This window comes from Euprymna scolopes, chromosome 45, assembly GCF_053919585.1.
Source record: "Euprymna scolopes isolate OS-2025 chromosome 45, ASM5391958v1, whole genome shotgun sequence".
NCBI lineage: Eukaryota > Metazoa > Mollusca > Cephalopoda > Sepiida > Sepiolidae > Euprymna > Euprymna scolopes.
The window spans coordinates 33,285,924-33,306,551 of NC_136526.1; positions in this window are offsets into that span (position 1 = coordinate 33,285,924).

A 20,628-nucleotide genomic window follows, 5' to 3' on the forward strand; every position below is an offset into this window, starting at 1 on the left:
TTTCTTTTTTTTTACACAGTGATCACCACTTATCAAGGCCCGGAAGCCACTCAGGAATAAGGGTTATTGCAAGTACATTACGTTAGTGTGGAGATTTGATGAAGTGTTTAATTAGGGGGGCGGTTCATTAGGAATTTGTTAACATTGGACTTGAAGACATCCAAGTTATAGTCCGGAGGGAAGCAGGCAGACGGAACAGAGTTGCACAGGCGTTCAGTTCTAAGAAAGAAGCTTTGTTCATGGAATCCGCATTTTGATTTAGGCACAGATATAGAGTGGGGGAAATTTTTCACAGTGGATTCAGCTAGACGGGTGTTTTTCGTGAAAGATTGGTGAGGGGGGACCAGGGATTGGAGTTCAGACGAGCACCTGCCATGAAAATAACGATAAAACAAGGATAGGCTCGCAACGTCTCTTCTGTGGGAGAGAGGTTGCAGGGTAGAGAAAAGGGCATTCCCCACTAAGCCACAAAGTCTATTTTGTACTCTGTCAAGGCAGGATAGGCTGTTTTTTGGCCGCTCCTGCCCAGATATGGCAAAAGTATTCCATCCTTGGACGTACTTGGCTTCCTAGAATGGAATGTGCCGCTGATTGTCGTTGCGAGAATTGACTATTGAATCTACCATATTGCTTAAGTGACTGTGTCTTAATTAGTTTTTGTTATATTATATGTCTGTGTCTTAATATTTACAAGCTATCTCTTCTAAAACTAAAAGTCGCAGAGCGGCGCTAGGGCTTCAGATGATTGATTTTTTTAAAATGTTTTTAGCATTTATGATTTTTTAAATGTTAAAATTGTTTTCAAGTCAAAAATGGGTAAAAATTGAAAAAAAAAATCGGTAAATAATTTCTACCTTCATCTTAGTTCTTTTTTTAACCAGTTCAAATGCATGTCACGTTGGTGCAGTAGTAATGTCTTGTTTGAACGCTACAGTTTCGGTTTCGATTCTTACTAATGGCACCCCCAATTTATTTATTTTACTTTTGAAATCACGAATATTATAATATATGAAATCTGGATAAATTAAAATATCATATTTAAGCATATTTTACGCCCGGGCAAAGCCGGACACCACTCCCATTGCTAGTACCATACTTTCAACCTTCCTAAGTCTGTTTCTTCCATTTCACTTTTTTTCTGTCAGGCCATACTATATGGTTACTTATATATGATATAAAAATAAATGATACAAATTATTTTCTAAATATTGAGTTAATTTGCCTCCAACACGACTGCTTGTGTCTGTTTTTGCATGAAAAACATGATTCCAAATCCCTATGCTCCTAAACCGTACACAAATTCATGTATATTCTAATGTATATTTATATTCTATTCTTGTGAATTATATAATCTCTCTTGTTCCAACTGGATGACTAAACAATTGCTTTTCTTCCCAAGCTGCTATAAAATCACATACCTTGGGAGTTGGTTTTAGCTTCTGGTCAAAAGTTAGAAGGCTGATCATTCAAAAATCGAAGTTATGAGTGCTCCCGCTGTAAACCATAGCTTTCAGATAAGTGCTGTTTATTGGTGCCTTTACAAGAGAATATTTTGAGTGAAGTGTACATCGAGATGAGGCTGTGAGAGCAATATACATAGAACTATTTCTTATATTAGGAGGTGTCTGCTTTCTTTTAGACCGGCAGACTTTAGAGAAGTTACTTCTCTTTCCACATGTAAGACAATCAGCATTCTTAGCAGGGTAAGAGTTTCGAGAATCATTTTCACGTCCACAGAATTTGCATTTGGCATAGTAAAGTGCTTGATTAGTTCTAGGAAAAGCAGCACCTTCTTTAGTTAATTCAGACATAGGATTATTTTTAGATTCGTCTGGATACATTTGATACTACAACTGACGAAGTGTCATAAGCCGCTGCATTGTGTTGAGCAATGCCAAAACTTGCGATTGTTACCACATTATCCAAATTAATTTCACAGCTTTCTAGTAGCTTTTGTCGTCTCGGTGAGGAAGTGAGACCTGTAATAAAGGCATCCCATATAGCTAGTTCAGCATGCTGGGAAGCAGTGACGTCTTCGAACTTACAATCCCTGGAAAGATTTTTGAAAGAGGAACTGATCAATTGATTATTCACCTGGTTGCTGTTTTCTAGTAGCGAGTAGGTGACGAGCAAAAACCGAATTAACTGGTTTGATGTAAGTAGATTCAAGAAAACTAATAGCTTTCTCGAATGTTATACAGTTTGATATCAGGGAATAGACTTTTGGTGATATATAGTTACTAAGTATACTTAGCTTATTCAGAGGATTTCAGGTAGCAGCTGTCACAGTCGATACAATTGATGAGGGTACGATAGCAGAGGTTCCATTCGTCAGCGGTTGTTTCCGACGATCCTTCAAATTCACTAGGTCTCAAAATCGTGTCCATTGTTACTGATTTCTTTTTCTGTTGAATAAATTGTAATAAAAATTAAGACCTTTTTTAATGAGCAAAAAGGTGTTATTCAACATTAAATACAACCACTAGAAGTGTATTATAAATGAATGACAAACAACGAATGAACAAACGAACATGCCAATTTCCTATGACGCATGCGTACTCACGCTACACATTACATCATAACAATGATATTTGATTAAAATATATAAAAAATGTAAAAAAAAATTTTTTCGTTAAAGAAATTTAAAAATTTTGGCAATCTTGTAGTTAAGCCCAGCAAACTCGAAAGTAAGTTCGACAACTCAAGAAGGGTCATATCAGTATTTACACTGTCAAATCATGTGTTATTTTGTTAAGAAAATTATATTGAACGAGTTGGAAGTAAGCACTTGATTAAATAAAGTAAACGAACAAAATGTACATTTTTATATATTTATAATTATTTATTTAACAGAAAAAAGAAACAATTTTTAGAAAGTCTTAAAAAACTGAAATTGTGTGTTATATGGAGATAGCTTACCAACCCAGAACATTCTACATAAGGAACCGAGTCACCGGAATAAATTAAATATAACATTCCAATCTCTGTACAGACATACTATGTTAAATTCGGGAATTTTTGTTAAGCGAATGTTGTATGTCCGAGACACACCCTTACAAGTCTTCTTAACTCAATGGTAACAGTAGTCGTCAAGGAAACTTCTAGGCGGATGCTAAGTAACAAGTTAAGAATTTAAGAAGGGGGGTAACAGAAAGAGTCAACAAGTGGGCCAGTGATATGAGTGTATTTAACCCTAGCTAAGTAACGCATTGACAGAATGAGAATAAAATGGGTCTCGACATAGGAAAGGGTAAAGCACGCGTATCGTATCGTACAGAGCGAATAGTAACTTAATTCACTAAAAATTATTTGAACAAAGCACTTAATTTGAAAAGTATTCTGAAATAAGAGACATGAATTTGCGAAATGCCTTTAAATAACTGAAGAAATTTTACAAAATGCCTTCAAATAAAAGCAGTAAACTTACAAAAATGCTTCTAAATAATGGAAAACAAATTTGAAAAATGCTTTTAAATAAAGGGAAAAAAATTTAGAAAATGTCTAAATAACGGAAGAAATTCACAGTTGTCGAACGAATATAAGAGACAAGTTGATAGTGCCAGGTAGCGGAGGTAACAGAAAGATTTCAAGAGGTTAAGTTTAATCCTAACTTAAAAGAAACAGAATTAAACCGTATCTCGATTAGAAAAAGGTACACTTAATTTTCAAAGTGTCCCAAATAAGGGAACGAAAAATTTGCAAAATGTATTTAATAGGGGAAAAAATTTTGCAAAGTGCTTTCAAATAAAAGCAGAAATTTTTCAAACTAATTTTACATAAAGGGACAAAAATGTGCAAAATGTCAGAAATTTATCCTCTTTCAGATAAATTCGACGCAAAAGTAACTAGCCTGAAAAAAAAATAAAAGGATGAAATAAAAAAGGGGGGTAAAGAATAAAATATAAAGGCCTTGTTCTAAAACGAAGAAGAAATTTTATTTACAATAAAATTAGTTGCAATTTTTTCCCTTTGCGGGCATTGAATTCAAAGAACAAAGAACGCCAAGGTAACAACATATAATGAAAAAAAATGTAATGAAAAAAAAAATACAATGAAGAAAAGGTAATGAAAAAAATACAATGAAAAAATATAATGAAAAAAATAACACACTGGTTCTTATATTGAAAATGTGGTATCCATGAATTAATACAATATAATTCAAATACTAGTTCCTAATCACACTCTCATATGTAATAAATTTTAGGAATGTACTCATAAATTGAAAGCCAGTTAGGCACGTGCCTTTTTCTTTGTTCTCGATTTAAAGTCCTTTTAAATCATTATAACCCTTCCAATTACGTGCAGACTTTAGCCACGTAAAATCAGGTCTTTTTTAAAAAAATTACGCTCCTTCCAAATACGTGCAGTCATATGGTCACATAGTGAAACTACTTTTGGATACAAATAGCGATATTTCAATTATCGACGAAGTGACCTGGAAGCGGATTGGGTGTCCAAAACTAGAAAAAACATTTAAAATTGCCAAAGGTGTATCCGGCAAGAGATTAACATTCATGGGAGAATTTAATTGCAGTGTATCCCTTGGATCGAAAACTTTTTCTACAAAAGTGTCAGTTGTTACAAGTATAAATTCTTGCCTTTTCGGGATTGATTGGATCGTTTTGTTTGATTTAGGGGAGCTACCCATAAATTCATTTTGTAACAGTGTGAGTGTAGCTGAAAAGAAAAATTCCAAACAAAATGAGAATTTTCTTATGGTCTTAAAACGTGAATTCCCCAGGGTTTTCTGCGAGGGAATTTTGAACTAAAGCAAAATGTGAAACCTGTTTTTAAGCCAAAAAGAAACGTGCCTTTTTCTTCAAAAGAAGATATTGAAATTGAACTTTAGAGACTGCAGGAAGATGGGGTAGTCGAAAAGATTGACTATTCTGAGTGGACAAGCCCCACTGTATATGTTAAAAAGAAAAATAAGAGGATTTGGGTATGTGCCGATTTTTCTACAGGCCTCAATGACTGTCTTATGGATCCACTCCAATCCCCTGAAGACATTTTAAAGAGTAGAAATGTGCAGGGGCATAAGGATAATATCAGAACAGTTTCCCAAAGAATTGAGGAATTTGGTTTCAAATTGAGTGCCAAAAAAATGTGAATTTTTTTTAAACAGAGAAAATATCTGGGTCAAATCATTGACAGCCGAGGCAGAAGACCGTATCGTCAGAGAACAGAAGCTATTGAGAGGATGTTGCTGAGTTACAATCTTTTGGGGGTTTAGCAGAATATTATGCTATCTATATCCCAAAAATGCATACGTTCAGAGCACCATTGGACGAATCATTAAAAAAGGACGAAAGTTGATTTAGTCAAAGGAGTGCCAAAGAAGAGATTAAGAAATGCCTGCTATCTGATTTAGAACTGGCACACGTCGATCCACAGAAGGAATTAATTGTGGCATCAGATGTAAGTGATTATGGTATAGGAGCAGTACTTCTTCATAGACTGGAAGGCGGATCAATGAAGCCAATAGTCCATGCTTCTAGATTACTTTTGCCTGCAGAGAGAAACTATTCTCAAATTGAAAAAGAAAGTTTAGCAATAATTTATGCAATTAAAAAATTCCATACATTTATTCATGGCAGGATTCTTCTCTTATTTAAGAATGATTTAATTATGTTAAGTATTCATTAAGTAATACCAGATGATCTGGTTTTCATAAAAAGACCATTGTGCCATATCCTATCAAAAGATATATTTAGGGCTACTACCCTGTCTGCTTCCCTCTTCACATGCATGGTAGATATGTTCAGAGATCATAATTAGAATAGCTGGAGTAGAACAGGCTTGCCTGAATCAGTATTAAAGTCCAACATATTCTCTCGCTCAGTTGGAGAATGACGATAATGTTTCAGCATGTTCTACTTGGTTGAGAAAAGTGGCTGCAAGTAAATTACAATAAATGGCATTAATAAATTTTGTAAATATGACTTTTATTTAAAGACAAAACTCCATTATTCCTCACTTTACTACTTGCAGACCATGAACATATGTATGAAAACCAAACAGTCAATTTTTTTATAGAAACCAACAGCCAATTTTATTCACCAAGCAGGACTAAGACAGATAATTAAAAAAAAAAAACTAGTCACCAGTATTAATAAAAAATCAATCGTATTGCAAATAATTTATTTATACTGGCAATTACAAAAAAAAAATTTTCATAAAAAATGAATAGTATTACAAAAAATTTATTTATACTGGCAATTACAAAAAAACATTTTTCATAAAAATGAATAGTATTGCAAGTTATTTATTTATACTGGCAATTACAAAAAAAACATTTTTCATAAAAAATGAATAGTATTGCAAATAATTTATTTATACTGGCAATTACAAAAAAACATTTTTCATAAAAAATGAATAGTATTGCAAATAATTTATACTGGCAATTACAAAAAACATTTTTCATAAAAATGAATAGTATTGCAAGTAATATTTATACTGGCAATTACAAAAAAACATTTTTCATAAAAAATGAATAGTATTGCAATTTACTTATACTGGCAATTACAAAAACACATTTTTCATACAAAATGAATAATATTGAAAATAATTTATTTATACTGGCAATTACACAAAAACATTTTTCATATAAAATAAACAGTATTGCAAATAATTTATTTATACTGGCAATTCCAAAAAAAAAAAATTTTTTCATAAAAATGAATAGTATTGTAAATAATTTATTTATACTGGCAATTACAAAAAAACATTTTTCATAAAAAATGAATAGTATTGCAATTTATTTATACTGGCGATTGCAAAAAAACATTTTTCATAAAAAATGAATAGTATTGCAAATAATTTATTTATACTGGCAATTACAAAAAAAACATTTTTCATAAAAAATTAATAGTATTGCAATTTATTTATACTGGCAATTACAAAAAACATTTTTCATAAAAAATGAATAGTATTGCAATTTATTTATACTTTCAATTACAAAAAACATTTTTCATACAAAATGAATAGTATTGCAAATAATTTATTTATACTGGCAATTACACAAAAAACATTTTTCATAAAAAATGAATAGTATTGCAAATTATTTATACTGGCAATTACAAAAAAAAACATTTTTCATAAAAAATGAATAGTATTGCAATTTATTTATACTGGCAATTACAAAAAACATTTTTCATAAAAAATGAATCGTATTGCAATTTATTTATACTGTCAATTACAAAAAACATTTTTCATACAAAATGAATAGTATTGCAAATAATTTATTTATACTGGCAATTACACAAAAACATTTTTCATAAAAAATGAATAGTATTGCAAATTATTTATACTGGCAATTACACAGAAAACATTTTTCATAAAAAATGAATAGTATTGCAAATAATTTATTTATACTGGCAATTACAAAAAAAACATTTTTCATAAAAATGAATCGTATTGCAATTTACTTATACTGGCAATTACACAAAAACATTTTTCATAAAAAATGAATAGTATTGGAAATAATTTATTTATACTGGCAATTATGCAAAAACATTTTTTATAAAAAATGAATAGTATTGCAAATAATTTATTTATACTGGCAATTACAAAAAAACATTTTTCATAAAAAATGAATAGTATTGCAAATAATCATTCAACCACGGTAGTGGTTGAATATATGCTTAAGTCCGAAATTGAATGAATCGAGACACATTCAAACCACCACCACTAATTTCGTTTGCAACCAAATTTCGAACAGGTTATATAGTTGGATAGAACACCTCATTAGCTATATTTTGAAAAAAAAATTTCGAAAATTGGTTCAGTAGAAAAAAAGTTACAACAAAATATGTGGGTTAACAAACAGGAGAGTAAGTACATAAGTGACTAACGCTTTTTTTATTTTGCATAACATTTTTGTATATAAATATTTTTTACTGCGATTTTGTCAATATGACATGTTAGCGTAAAGGTTAGAGTACCGGGGGTTGGTGGAAAGATTTTAGGTTCACTCCCGTGTATCGTTTTTTTATATTTAAAAAACCGAACTTTAAAAGAGGATTCAGCATACAGTTCCATAGTAAAGGTGATAAAATCCCACTTTGGGGGTTCATTTAACTACTTCCCTTTTAACAGTTGCCCTCAGTAGTTCTACTTGAACTGTTCTGTGCCTCACCATATACTCAATCCATCGGATGAGTACTGGTGGCACATTGAGTTCTCGTAGCAACTGAAACATACTACTGAAGGGTATGTTGTCAAAAGCTCCAACAATATCTAAAAAGACACCGAGTGCCATCTTTTTTGTTAGTTTACGCTCTATACAGATCACAAATTCATGAACCGCAGTCTCGGTAGAGACCCTGGCTCCGAACTACTGTGATTGAATGATAAATATTGTATAAATGTGTGTTTGAGAGCTAATTTTTTTTGACAATCATTAATAAATAATATAAATTTATATATTAATACAATAGCAATGCCTGGAAAAATCATGGATTATATGGAAAAATGCGCGCATGAAAAGTAATATTCTTAAGATTTTATTAAACCTGGAAAAGTAAAGGACAAGAAATTCAACCTGGAAAAGTAAAGAACAAGATATTCTAGTAAAGTGAAAAATAAGAATTTTTTAGACTTAAAATATTGTCAGCTAAAAAATGAATTAAATGATCCTAATTATGATATAATAAAATTATTCATTTATATGTAAATTATAAAATTATTAATTCCATCTACTAATTAACTAACTAATGAATTAATTTTATTCAAACAATTTTCACTACATAAATATATGCAAATAATAGGGGGGAATAAGTTCAATCCAGCGACTGACACCCTTTCTAACTCAACAATAAACAACATATGCAAATAATAAATAAAATATTTATCAATATTCAAATTTTATTTTTAGCTGCAATATTTTAAGTCAAAAAAATTCTTATTTTTTACTTTACTAGAATATCTTGTTCTTTACTTTTCCAGGTTGAATTTCTTGTCCTTTACTTTTCCAGGTTTAATAAAATCTTAAGAATATTACTTTCCATGCGCGCATTTTTCCATACAATTTATTTATACTGGCAATTACAAAAAACATTTTTCATAAAAAATGAATAGTATTGCAAATTATTTATACTGGCAATTACACAAAAAAACATTTTTCATAAAAAATGAATAGTATTGCAAATAATTTATTTATACTAGCAATAACACAAAAACATTTTTCATAAAAAATGACTAGTATTGCAAATAATTTATTTATACTGGCAATTACAAAAAAAAACATTTTTCATAAAAAATGAATAGTATTGCAATTTTTTTATACTGGCAATTACACAAAAAAACATTTTTCATAAAAAATGAATAGTATTGCGAATAATTTATTTATACTGGCAATTACAAAAAAACATTTTTCATAAAAAATTAATAGTATTGCAAATAATTTATTTATACTGGCAATTACAAAAAAACATTTTTCATAAAAAATGAATAGTATTGCAAATAATTTATTTATACTGGCAATTACACAAAAAAACATTTTTCATAAAAAAATTAATAGTATTGCAAGTAATTTATTTGTACTGGCAATTACAAAAACATTTTTCATAAAAAATGAATAGTATTGCAAATAATTTATTTATACTGGCAATTACAAAAAAACATTTTTCATAAAAAATGAATAGTATTGCAATTTATTTATACTGGCAATTACAAAAAAACATTTTTCAGAAAAATGAATAGTATTGCAATTTATTTATACTGGCAATTACAAAAAAACATTTTTCATAAAAAATGAATATTATTGCAAATTATTTATACTGGCAATTACAAAAAAAAACATTTTTCATGAAAATGAATAGTATTGCAATTTACTTATACTGGCAATTACACAAAAACATTTTTCATAAAAAATGAATAGTATTGCTAATTATTTATTTATACTTGCAATTGCAAAAAAATATTTTTTATAAAAATGACTAGTATTGCAAATAATTTATTTATACTGGCAATTACGCAAAAACATTTTTCATAAAAAATGAATAGTATTGCAAATAATTTATTTATACTGGCAATTACGCAAAAACATTTTTCATAAAAAATGAATAGTATTGCAAATAATTTATTTATACTGGTAATTAAAAAAACATTTTTCATAAAAAATGAATAGTATTGCAAATAATTTATTTATACTGGCAATTACAAAAAAAAACATTTTTCATAAAAAATGAATAGTATTGCAAATAATTTATTTATACTGGCAATTACAAAAAAAAACATTTTTCATAAAAAATGAATAGTATTGTGAATAATTTATTTATAATAGCAATTACATGAAAACTTATTTTCATAAAAATAATTGTATTGTGAATAATTTCTTTTCAATGCTAATTACACAAAAACATTTTTCATAAAAAATGAATAGTATTGTGAATAATTTATTTATAATAGCAATTACATGAAAACTTATTTTCATAAAAATAATTGTATTGTGAATAATTTCTTTTCAATGCTAATTACACAAAAACTTATTTTCATAAAAAGTAATTGTATTTTGATTAATTTATTTTCAATTATAATTTCACACAAATATTTTTATTAAAAAGTATTTTGTATTTTTTTCAATAGCAATTACAAAAAAGCTTATTTTCATTAAAAAAATGAATAGTATAAACTAAAGTAATATATAATATAAAATAACAATCAACTTGTACATGTGCGTGAATAAACTAATTTTTATAAAGTAGGCAAGTTATAAAAATACAAATATTATAACTTATTTTTCTTTAATCTTTTAAATAAGTATGCAAAATATTTCTCATCGTCAATGACGGCATATTGCATTTTTAATCTTCCATTTAGTATTTTTTTATATTAAATTTGAAACGTCAGTATTGTTTCTTCGAAAACAGTCATACTCATTTTTCATTTAATTCAAAATCATTTTAAAGAAAAAAGATTTTTATTATAGGTAAATATATGAACTAGTAAATTATATAATGACATGAAAAGTTGAAAAAGCATTGGAAAAGAATTTCCAGATTTATTACGTGCATATGAGATATTTCCTATTTTTCCTGTGAAAAAATTAAATATTTTTATTTTGTTATGTTTTATTGCATATCAGAGATATTGTGGTGATTTATTCTTCAATTTTTTAGAATTTGCAAACATTGTATATTAAAATATTTATTTGCTTGTTGAACCAAATGCATTTGATAAATTGCAAGGTTTATTTCATGCATCGAGAAACATAAGTCAAAAAGTGTTGCAAAATAAAGATAATAAAATAGTATTGTGTCTTCTCCAAAAGAATCATTTTTTTTTTAAACTATACAATTTTAATTGTAAAAAATAAATTGTTAAAGTTTGGAAATCACTAAGGAAGCTTTTGTTGGTATTTACTTAAATATCTATAAAAACGAAATAATTTTTTGTATTGCAACAAATATCCTGATTATATTGAAATTTGGGTGTTCTTAAAAAGTATGCATGATTAGTTTGTTCTGCCTTTAGCTTACAATGTAGATATCTATCTATAATTTATCCATTTAAAAGGTTACCGTGTATTCACTTAAAAATGTTAGTATTGTATATAAAATTTATGAAATTTAAGTTTTTTGTGAAATTTGTCTTTTTTCAATTTTACAGAATATCAAGCAAACAATACGAATTGCACAAAGTTAAAAGCCCGAAAACAAGAGAAACCCTCCTGAATCATTTTATAAAATAATGAAAATATATTGAAAAAATCCTGACAACTTTGTATGTATTTCTTCTATTTTTAGTCTTAATCAATATGGTATTAGTTGAAATAATTATCGCAAGTGCATATGAGTAATGAACTCATTGACAATTTCATAAATGCAGTGAATAGTAGAATTATAAAAACTTATATGAGACTTTAATAATGAAAAATGGTGTATTTGTTAGATTCAAAAGTGGTGGATTGCTAAGAACTATTTAGTAAAATACAAGGTATAAATATCTTAGAAAATGCATAAACATTCAATGGAGCTATCATATATGTATTAATCAATCCATATCAAATATTGCTTTGATGGGAATTCTTTTTGTTTTATGTTGAGCTAGCACACAGAGGAGTATACATTTTGTGTATATATATATATATATATATATATATATATATATATATATATATTTATATAGTGATTTAAAAGTTATGAGGGTTTTTTGAAGCATAAAAATGATGTTCCATAGTTCCATATCAATCCAATTCAATTTGTATTTAATTTAAAATCATTTCTAAAGAAAAAAAACATTTAGTATAGGTAAATATATCAACTAATGAAATATATAATGATATATAAAAAAGTTGAAAAAGCATTGGAAAAGAATTTCCAGATTTATTATGTGCATATTAGATATTTCCAATTTTTCTGTGAAAAAAAATGAAATATTTTTATTTGGTTATGTTTTATGGCATATCAGAGATATTATGAGGATTTGTTCCTCAATCTCTTAGAATTTGCAAACATTATTAAAATATTTATTTGCTTGTTGAACCAAATGCATTGGATAAATTGCAAGGTTTATTTCATGCATCGAGAAACATAAGTCAAAAAGTGTTGCAAAAATAAAGATAATAAAATACTATTGTTGCTTCTCCAAAGGAATCATTTTTTTAAAAACTATACAATTTTGTAAATTGTAAAAAAATAAATTGTTAAATTTTGAAAAATCACTGAGGAAGCTTTTGTTGAAATTTACTTGAATATCTATGAAAAGAAATAATTTTCTGTATTGCCACAAATATCCTGATTATATCTTTACTTTAATCAAAGTTGAATTTTGGGACTTCTTAAAAAATTATGCATGATTAGTTTGTTGTGCCTTTAGTTCACAATCGAGATATCTATCTATAATTTATCCATTTAAAGAGTAACCGTGTATTCACTTAAAGTCTTAGTATTGTATAAACTTTATGAAATTTAAGTTGTCTGTGACATTTGTGTTTTTTCAATTTTGCAGAATATGCAGCATACAGTACAAATCAAATTGCACAAAGCTTAAAGCCTTAAAACAAGATAAATCCTCCTGAATCTTGCAAATCTTTCTTTATAAAATAGCATTTTATGAAAATCTATTGTAAAAGACCTGACAACTTTGTAGTTATTTCTTTTATTTTTAAACTTATTAACTGTGGTACTAGTTGAAATAATTATCGCAAGTGCATATGACTAATGGACTTATTAATCCTTTCATAAATGCAGTGAATAGTAGAATAATAAAAACTTATATAAGACTTTAATAATGAAAAATGGTGTATTTGTTAGAACTATTCAGTAAAATACAACATATAAATATAATCTTAGAAAATGCATAAATATTCACTGGATCTATCATATATGTATTAATCAATCCATATCAAATATTGAGATTAAAAAGTACGGGATTCCTAAGCACTTTCCATTAAAACACAGAAAATGATTTATATATAACAGACTTATGAGAATCTATATATATATATATATTACTTCCGAATAGATTTATCCAACAAGCAGCTGGTAGGAAAACCTGTGATTATAAGATTTACAAAATATTACTGGTCGTAATATTCTATGTATAATCCCATCTAAATAGGAAGTGCTCAATATACAGGATAAAGCAAATAAAGCTTCACTTGGAATAATAAAAAATCCTTGATTAAATAAAGTTTTTTTAATTTCATTGAATCACTATATATATATATATATATATATATATATATATATATATATATGTAAGTTTTAAATACCGTTTAATCAATCCATATCAAATATTGCTTTAATGTGGATTGTTTTGGTTTTATACTGAGCTAGCACACAGAGGAGCATACAGTTTCTGTGTGTGTATATATATATATATATATTATATACACTTATAACTTGGAGTAAAAAAACATGTTTTCATCTAAACAATTAAATCAAGGTTTTTTTAAATTTCATTGAATCACTATATATATATATATATATATATATATATGTTATATGTAAGTTTTAAATACCGTTTAATCCATCCATATAAAATATTGCTTTAATGTGGATTGTTTTGGTTTTATACTGAGCTAGCACACAGGAGCATACAGTTTCTGTATATATATGTACAAACATTTACTTAATCTATTATATATATATATATATATATATATATATATATATATATATATATATATATATAATCTGTATTTATATGAAGTTCATCATTGTGAAAGGATCCCTTGTGAAATGTATTTATGAATATATAAAAACAAATATTTTACTGACGACTGTTTATTTTGTTGGAATAATTGTCTCAAATGCATACAATGTACATTTTGGTGCATATGACTAATACTAATCACGTGAGCCTTTTAATAAATGCATCCAAATTATTTAAAAAAGTAACATGCTTCAAATAGGTAAGACTCATATGAGACCTTCATTATGGGCTTTAAAATTGTTGGTTTTGTACGTGTACTAATTATAATGCACAGAAAATTATATTAAAGTGAAGTTTTAGATATCTATATACATTGCATTATTTACATATATATCATTATATACCATATATAAAGACTTACTGATTTATCATGTATTTTTTGTTTTAATCGATCGATAGACCTAATCATCTGTGCACACAAATGATAGAAATATATATTATATGTATATATTATCGATTATATTAAAACACATATTTTCATTGAAACATCAAAAAGATAGATTGTAAGCGACCTACTCAATTATAAATCCACAAACCTTAAACATATATATTTCTTATTCAATCTGTTTTTTTTCTAAAATAGAAAAACAAGAAAAATATAAATAAAATAATTCGACTAAAAATTCGTAAATATTACAGCTTTTAAAATGAACACTAAACCACATACTAGAGAAAAATCTTATTCGTGTGAAGTGTGTTGTTCTTGTTTTCCAAATAAACAATATTTAGCCACTCATATGCGAACACATACTAGAGAGAAACCATATTCTTGTGAAGTATGTGGCTTTTCTTTTACAATGAAAAATACTATGTTGCAACATATGAAAACACATACTGGAAAGAAACCTTATTCTTGTGATGTATGTGGTTCTATTTTTGCCCGTAAATATAATATGTTGCAACATATGCAAACACATACTGGAGAGAAGCCATATTTTTGTGAAGTATGTGGCTTTTCATTTACAAGGAAACACCACCTGTTGCAACATATGCGAACACATACCGGAGACAAACCATATTCTTGTAAAGACTGTGGCTCTTCTTTTACAAGAAAAGACGGATTGGTCATTCATATGCTTACACATACTGGAGAGAAACCATATTCTTGTAAAGTATGTGGTTATTCTTTTACACGGAAAAATTATCTGTTGCAACATATGCGAACACATACAGGAGAGAAACCATATTCTTGTGAAGTATGTGGCTCTTCTTTTACAAGAAAAGACAGCTTGGTCATTCATATGCGAACACATACAGGAGAGAAACCATATTCTTGTAAAGTATGTGGCTATTCTTTTATATGTAAAAGTAATCTGTTGCAACATACGCGAACACATACTGATAGCACGAAGCTGGATACTCCACCAAACTAGACAAATTCTTGTCCTGGAATCCAGTAAGACCAAGAGACCAAAATGAAAGATGTACTACAACATATGAAAATGGTTAATTGGAGAGAGGAAAATTATGTTCTCAATTTCTTTACTAACTCAGTGTTTGAGAAATAAAGAACTTAAATGGAACATTCGAATATCTATGTATCTCATGTAGAGTTCAATTGTTAGCCCCAGGTTGTGGATTTCTAAGAACTTCGACTGAAGTAAAATAAAACAAAAAAGAGAGAACCCATAATCTTGTGAAATATGTAGCTCTCTTTTACACAGACACACCATAAGTTAAAACGTATATGAACACATGCAGGAGAGAAATTACATACTTGTGAAATATAATTGTGAAATTACATATAAACAAAACTAATTACATGCAAACACATACTAAAATAAAATAAAAAAGGGAAAAACATCTAGCACGTTTTATACAAGAAAACCAATATTTGGCCATTCATATACGGACACATACTGGGGGAAAAGATAACAAAGTATCAAGGACTTATGTATGATATGAAACGGAATTGGAAATTAAAAGACGTTTCAATTATACCAGTCATCATAGGAGCAACTGGGCTTATGAAAAAGAACTTTAAAAAGTACATAGCAAGCATACCCGGTGAACCAAGTGCAAGTGAAATACAAACGATTGCACTGAAAGGGACGGCTAGAATCCTGAAAAGATCTCTTGGTTGGACTCACTAAAATAGGGGTAAATGTCAGACATCTGGTTGGATGTCCCATCCCCTAGAAGAAAAAGTTTAAGAAAAATGAAAAAAAAAGAGAGAAAACATTTTTGTGCAGTATGTGGCTCTTTTCCAAATTTTCAATATTTGGCCATTCATATGCGAATAGACTTCAGGTGTTAGCCCCAGGTTGTGGGCCCCTTGATTTCTGACAACTTCAACTGAAGTAAAATAAAACAAAAAAAAGAGACAACAAGGTTTTTACAGCTACATACCTAAAAAAAAAAACGCGATTATTAAGCCTGACATAGTGGTATAAAACAAGAGAAGAGGAAGAAAGTAGAAACCCTAGTTGAAGTAAGCATCTCTAATGATGAGGGCTTTAACAGAGCTGAGAGGGAGAAAATAACAGAACACCAAGGACTTACGTACGATATGAAAAGAAACTACAATCTTAAGATATCTATTATTTCAGTCATTATAGGAAGAACCGGACTAATGAAAATGAATTTCAAAAACCTGTCAAATATACCTGGTGAACCAAGTGCAAGAGAAATACAGACAATTGCACTTACAGGGACGGTGAGAATCTTAAAAAGATCTCTTGGTAGGAGTAACTAAACTAAAGAGAGAATGTTTTGATTCCAGTAGGATGCCCCATCCTCAGATAAAACAAAGTGCTAGCAAAATTAAAACAAGAGCGAAACTTTATACTTTTGAAATGTGTTACTCTTCATTACCACAAATGCAAAATATGTTGAAACATGACAACATAAACTGGAGAGAAACAACGCATATGGCAATATATGTGAACACATACAACATGGAATAAGAGAGAGTTGCAACCTTGGTTGAAGTGAATGTCCTTAATGATGGAGGTTTGAACAGACCTGAAAGGGAGAAACAGACCAAATATCAGGGTCTCATGTATGATATGGAAAGAAACTGGAATCTTAGAGAGATATCAATCATACATTATTATAGGTTCCACAGGGCTTATAAAGAAGAACTTGAAGCCCTGTCTAACTAATATTCATGGTGAAGCAAGTGCAAAAGAGATCCAGACAATTGCACTTAAGGGAACAACAAGGATACTAAAAAGAGCTCTCGGTTGGCTTCAATAAAAAGCAAGGCAATGTTGGCAGCTGGTTTGGCTGCCCTATACCCAGTGTTACAATCTTCAAAGGAAGAAAATTTAAAAAAAGAGAGAAGATTCAGTTGAATTATGGGAGAATACTTGGCATCTGGCAGACTGCTTTATCCCCAGCAAAAAAAAAGTGATAAGAAAATTGAAACATTAAGAGAAACCAAATTCTTGTGAAATATGCTACTCTTTTACAAAGAAACAAAATATATCGAAACCTAACAACGTATACTATATACATAACAACATAAACATTCTTGCTAGAAAAACATTCTTGTAAACATGTAGCTTTTGGTTTACAAGGAAAGAACTTATGCCATGATGTATGTGCGTGCATACGAAAATTAAATGATATTCTTGTTAATTATCTTTCTCGTTTTTATAATAAATCATATATATATACTAATAAATTGCATTATTCTTTTATAACACTTCCTTTTTTCATTATGTATCAAATGAATAAAATATTCTACAAATCAATTATATTATTTTAGTAACTTTTCCTTGCTAGACAGGCGAATCCAAATTTTTCAGTGGTGGAACGCCTTACATATGTGCAACTATTATTATTATTATTATTAGCATGAAACCGTAATATCACATGAAAAACTTGTAGTTTTAATTAGATTTCTTTTTTTAATGTTACAAATAAATTGTTGGTTTATTCTATTTGATAAAAGAAAATGTTTTGAGACAAAATCGATTTGAAAAAAATGCCATTGTAAACATTTGGAATAATGCATATGCTGCAACGCATTTTTAGAAATTAAACCAATACAAAGCTGAATAACTTTTCGAATTAAATGAAAACATGGACATTTTCGCAAAACAGTTGTTTGTTTTACAACAGAAAAATACTGTAAAAATATAAAATTTATGACTGATCTTTTGAACTTATAAGAAATCAATTTTTATTTCATGCCATAAAATGATTTTTAAAATCATATTTCTTATACTTTTTTACTTTAACAGAAAAAAAAATATCCAAATTGCATAGAAAATGTCTTTTTTATATGAAATTGTCTTTTTTCTTTCAAATATTTTTAATGTTCCCAAAATGAAAGGATTTTCTAATAAAATTCATGATTTAATATACATAGTTTATGTATACTCTGAAAATGGATTATTAGTTAGAAGAAAATATTTTCTAACACAAAACCGAATTGACTCAGTGCCATGTTAAAAACGTTTTTCCTATAATAATTCGTATACTGGATCCTTATTTGTGTATGAAATATTGGATTTTATTAGTTTTTACTATAATTCCATAAGTGATAATCAAAAAAGTTTTTCTGATTTTGCAAAATAAACTTTCATTTAAAAACACATCATTTGTGATATGGTGAATTCCTTTTTGTATGAAGTTTTGTTAAATATAGAAAATAAATATGTGTTTTATTTCATGTTCTTTTTCAAAAAATTATTTGACCATATAAAAGCTATTAAAAATAATTTTGCTTTTCTATAAAATTCTATTCTATATTTTCGTGATATTCTTTCAAACAAAATTAAATTCAAATCGTTTTAGGAAAAAAGTAATTACTCTAACCTCAATTGGTTATGAAGAAGGTAATATTTGGGAGGAGGAAGTAATTTTTTTCAGAAATGCGTTGTCAGAATTTGTTATTGTAAAAATAAAATTTTGCAATGTAAGAGAACAAACAAGTAATATTGCAGTCTAAATGAAGATTGAAAAATAAATTGAAAGAGGAAATGATTTAAAGGAACAACTGGAGTAGGAGGAATAGAACATCCAAGAAATAAAAGTCATTTTATAACCAGGGAAATTGTTTTTTTCTTTCAGTATTTATATGTCATAGGCAAAATTGTAGTTGCAATATAGACAAGTTTAGCACTTGCAGTTTGAAACAATGTTTATGAAACTAAATAATCCTTTAATAAAAAGTTATTACATTGACCGCATTTTGAGATTTAGAAGGAAAAGCGAGTAATGGAATTTTATTGGCCGAAATAAAATGTCTTGGTAGAATTGTTTATTAAAGGGAATCTGCATATTGTATCTATTAAATTGTCTGGATTTTTTTTCTTTTTTTTTACACAGTGATCACCACTTATCAAGGCCCGGAAGCCACTCAGGGATGAGGGTTATTGCAAGTACATTACGTTAGTGTGGAGATTTGATGAAGTGTTTAATTAGGGGGGTGGTTCATTAGGAATTTGTTAACATTGGACTTGAAGACATCCAAGTTGTAGTCCGGCGGGAAGCAGGCAGACGGAACAGAGTTCCACAGGCGTGCAGTTCTAAGAAAGAAGCTTTGTTCATGGAATCCGCATTTTGATTTAGGCACAGATATAGAGTGGGGGAAATTTTTCACAGTGGATTCAGCTAGACGGGTGTTTTTCGTGAAAGATTGGTGAGGGGGGACCAGGGATTGGAGTTCAGACGAGCACCTGCCATGAAAATAACGATAAAACAAGGATAGGCTCGCAACGTCTCTTCTGTGGGAGAGAGGTTGCAGGGTAGAGAAAAGGGCATTCCCCACTAAGCCACAAAGTCTATTTTGTACTCTGTCAAGGCAGGATAGGCTGTTTTTTGGCCGCTCCTGCCCAGATATGGCAAAAGTATTCCATCCTTGGACGTACTTGGCTTCCTAGAATGGAATGTGCCGCTGATTGTCGTTGCGAGAATTGACTATTGAATCTACCATATTGCTTAAGTGACTGTGTCTTAATTAGTTTTTGTTATATTATATGTCTGTGTCTTAATATTTACAAGCTATCTCTTCTAAAACTAAAAGTCGCAGAGCGGCGCTAGGGCTTCAGATGATTGATTTTTTTAAAATGTTTTTAGCATTTATGATTTTTTAAATGTTAAAATTGTTTTCAAGTCAAAAATGGGTAAAAATTGAAAAAAAAAATCGGTAAATAATTTCTACCTTCATCTTAGTTCTTTTTTTAACCAGTTCAAATGCATGTCACGTTGGTGCAGTAGTAATGTCTTGTTTGAACGCTACAGTTTCGGTTTCGATTCTTACTAATGGCACCCCCAATTTATTTATTTTACTTTTGAAATCACGAATATTATAATATATGAAATCTGGATAAATTAAAATATCATATTTAAGCATATTTTACGCCCGGGCAAAGCCGGACACCACTCCCATTGCTAGTACCATACTTTCAACCTTCCTAAGTCTGTTTCTTCCATTTCACTTTTTTTCTGTCAGGCCATACTATATGGTTACTTATATATGATATCAAAATAAATGATACAAATTATTTTCTAAAT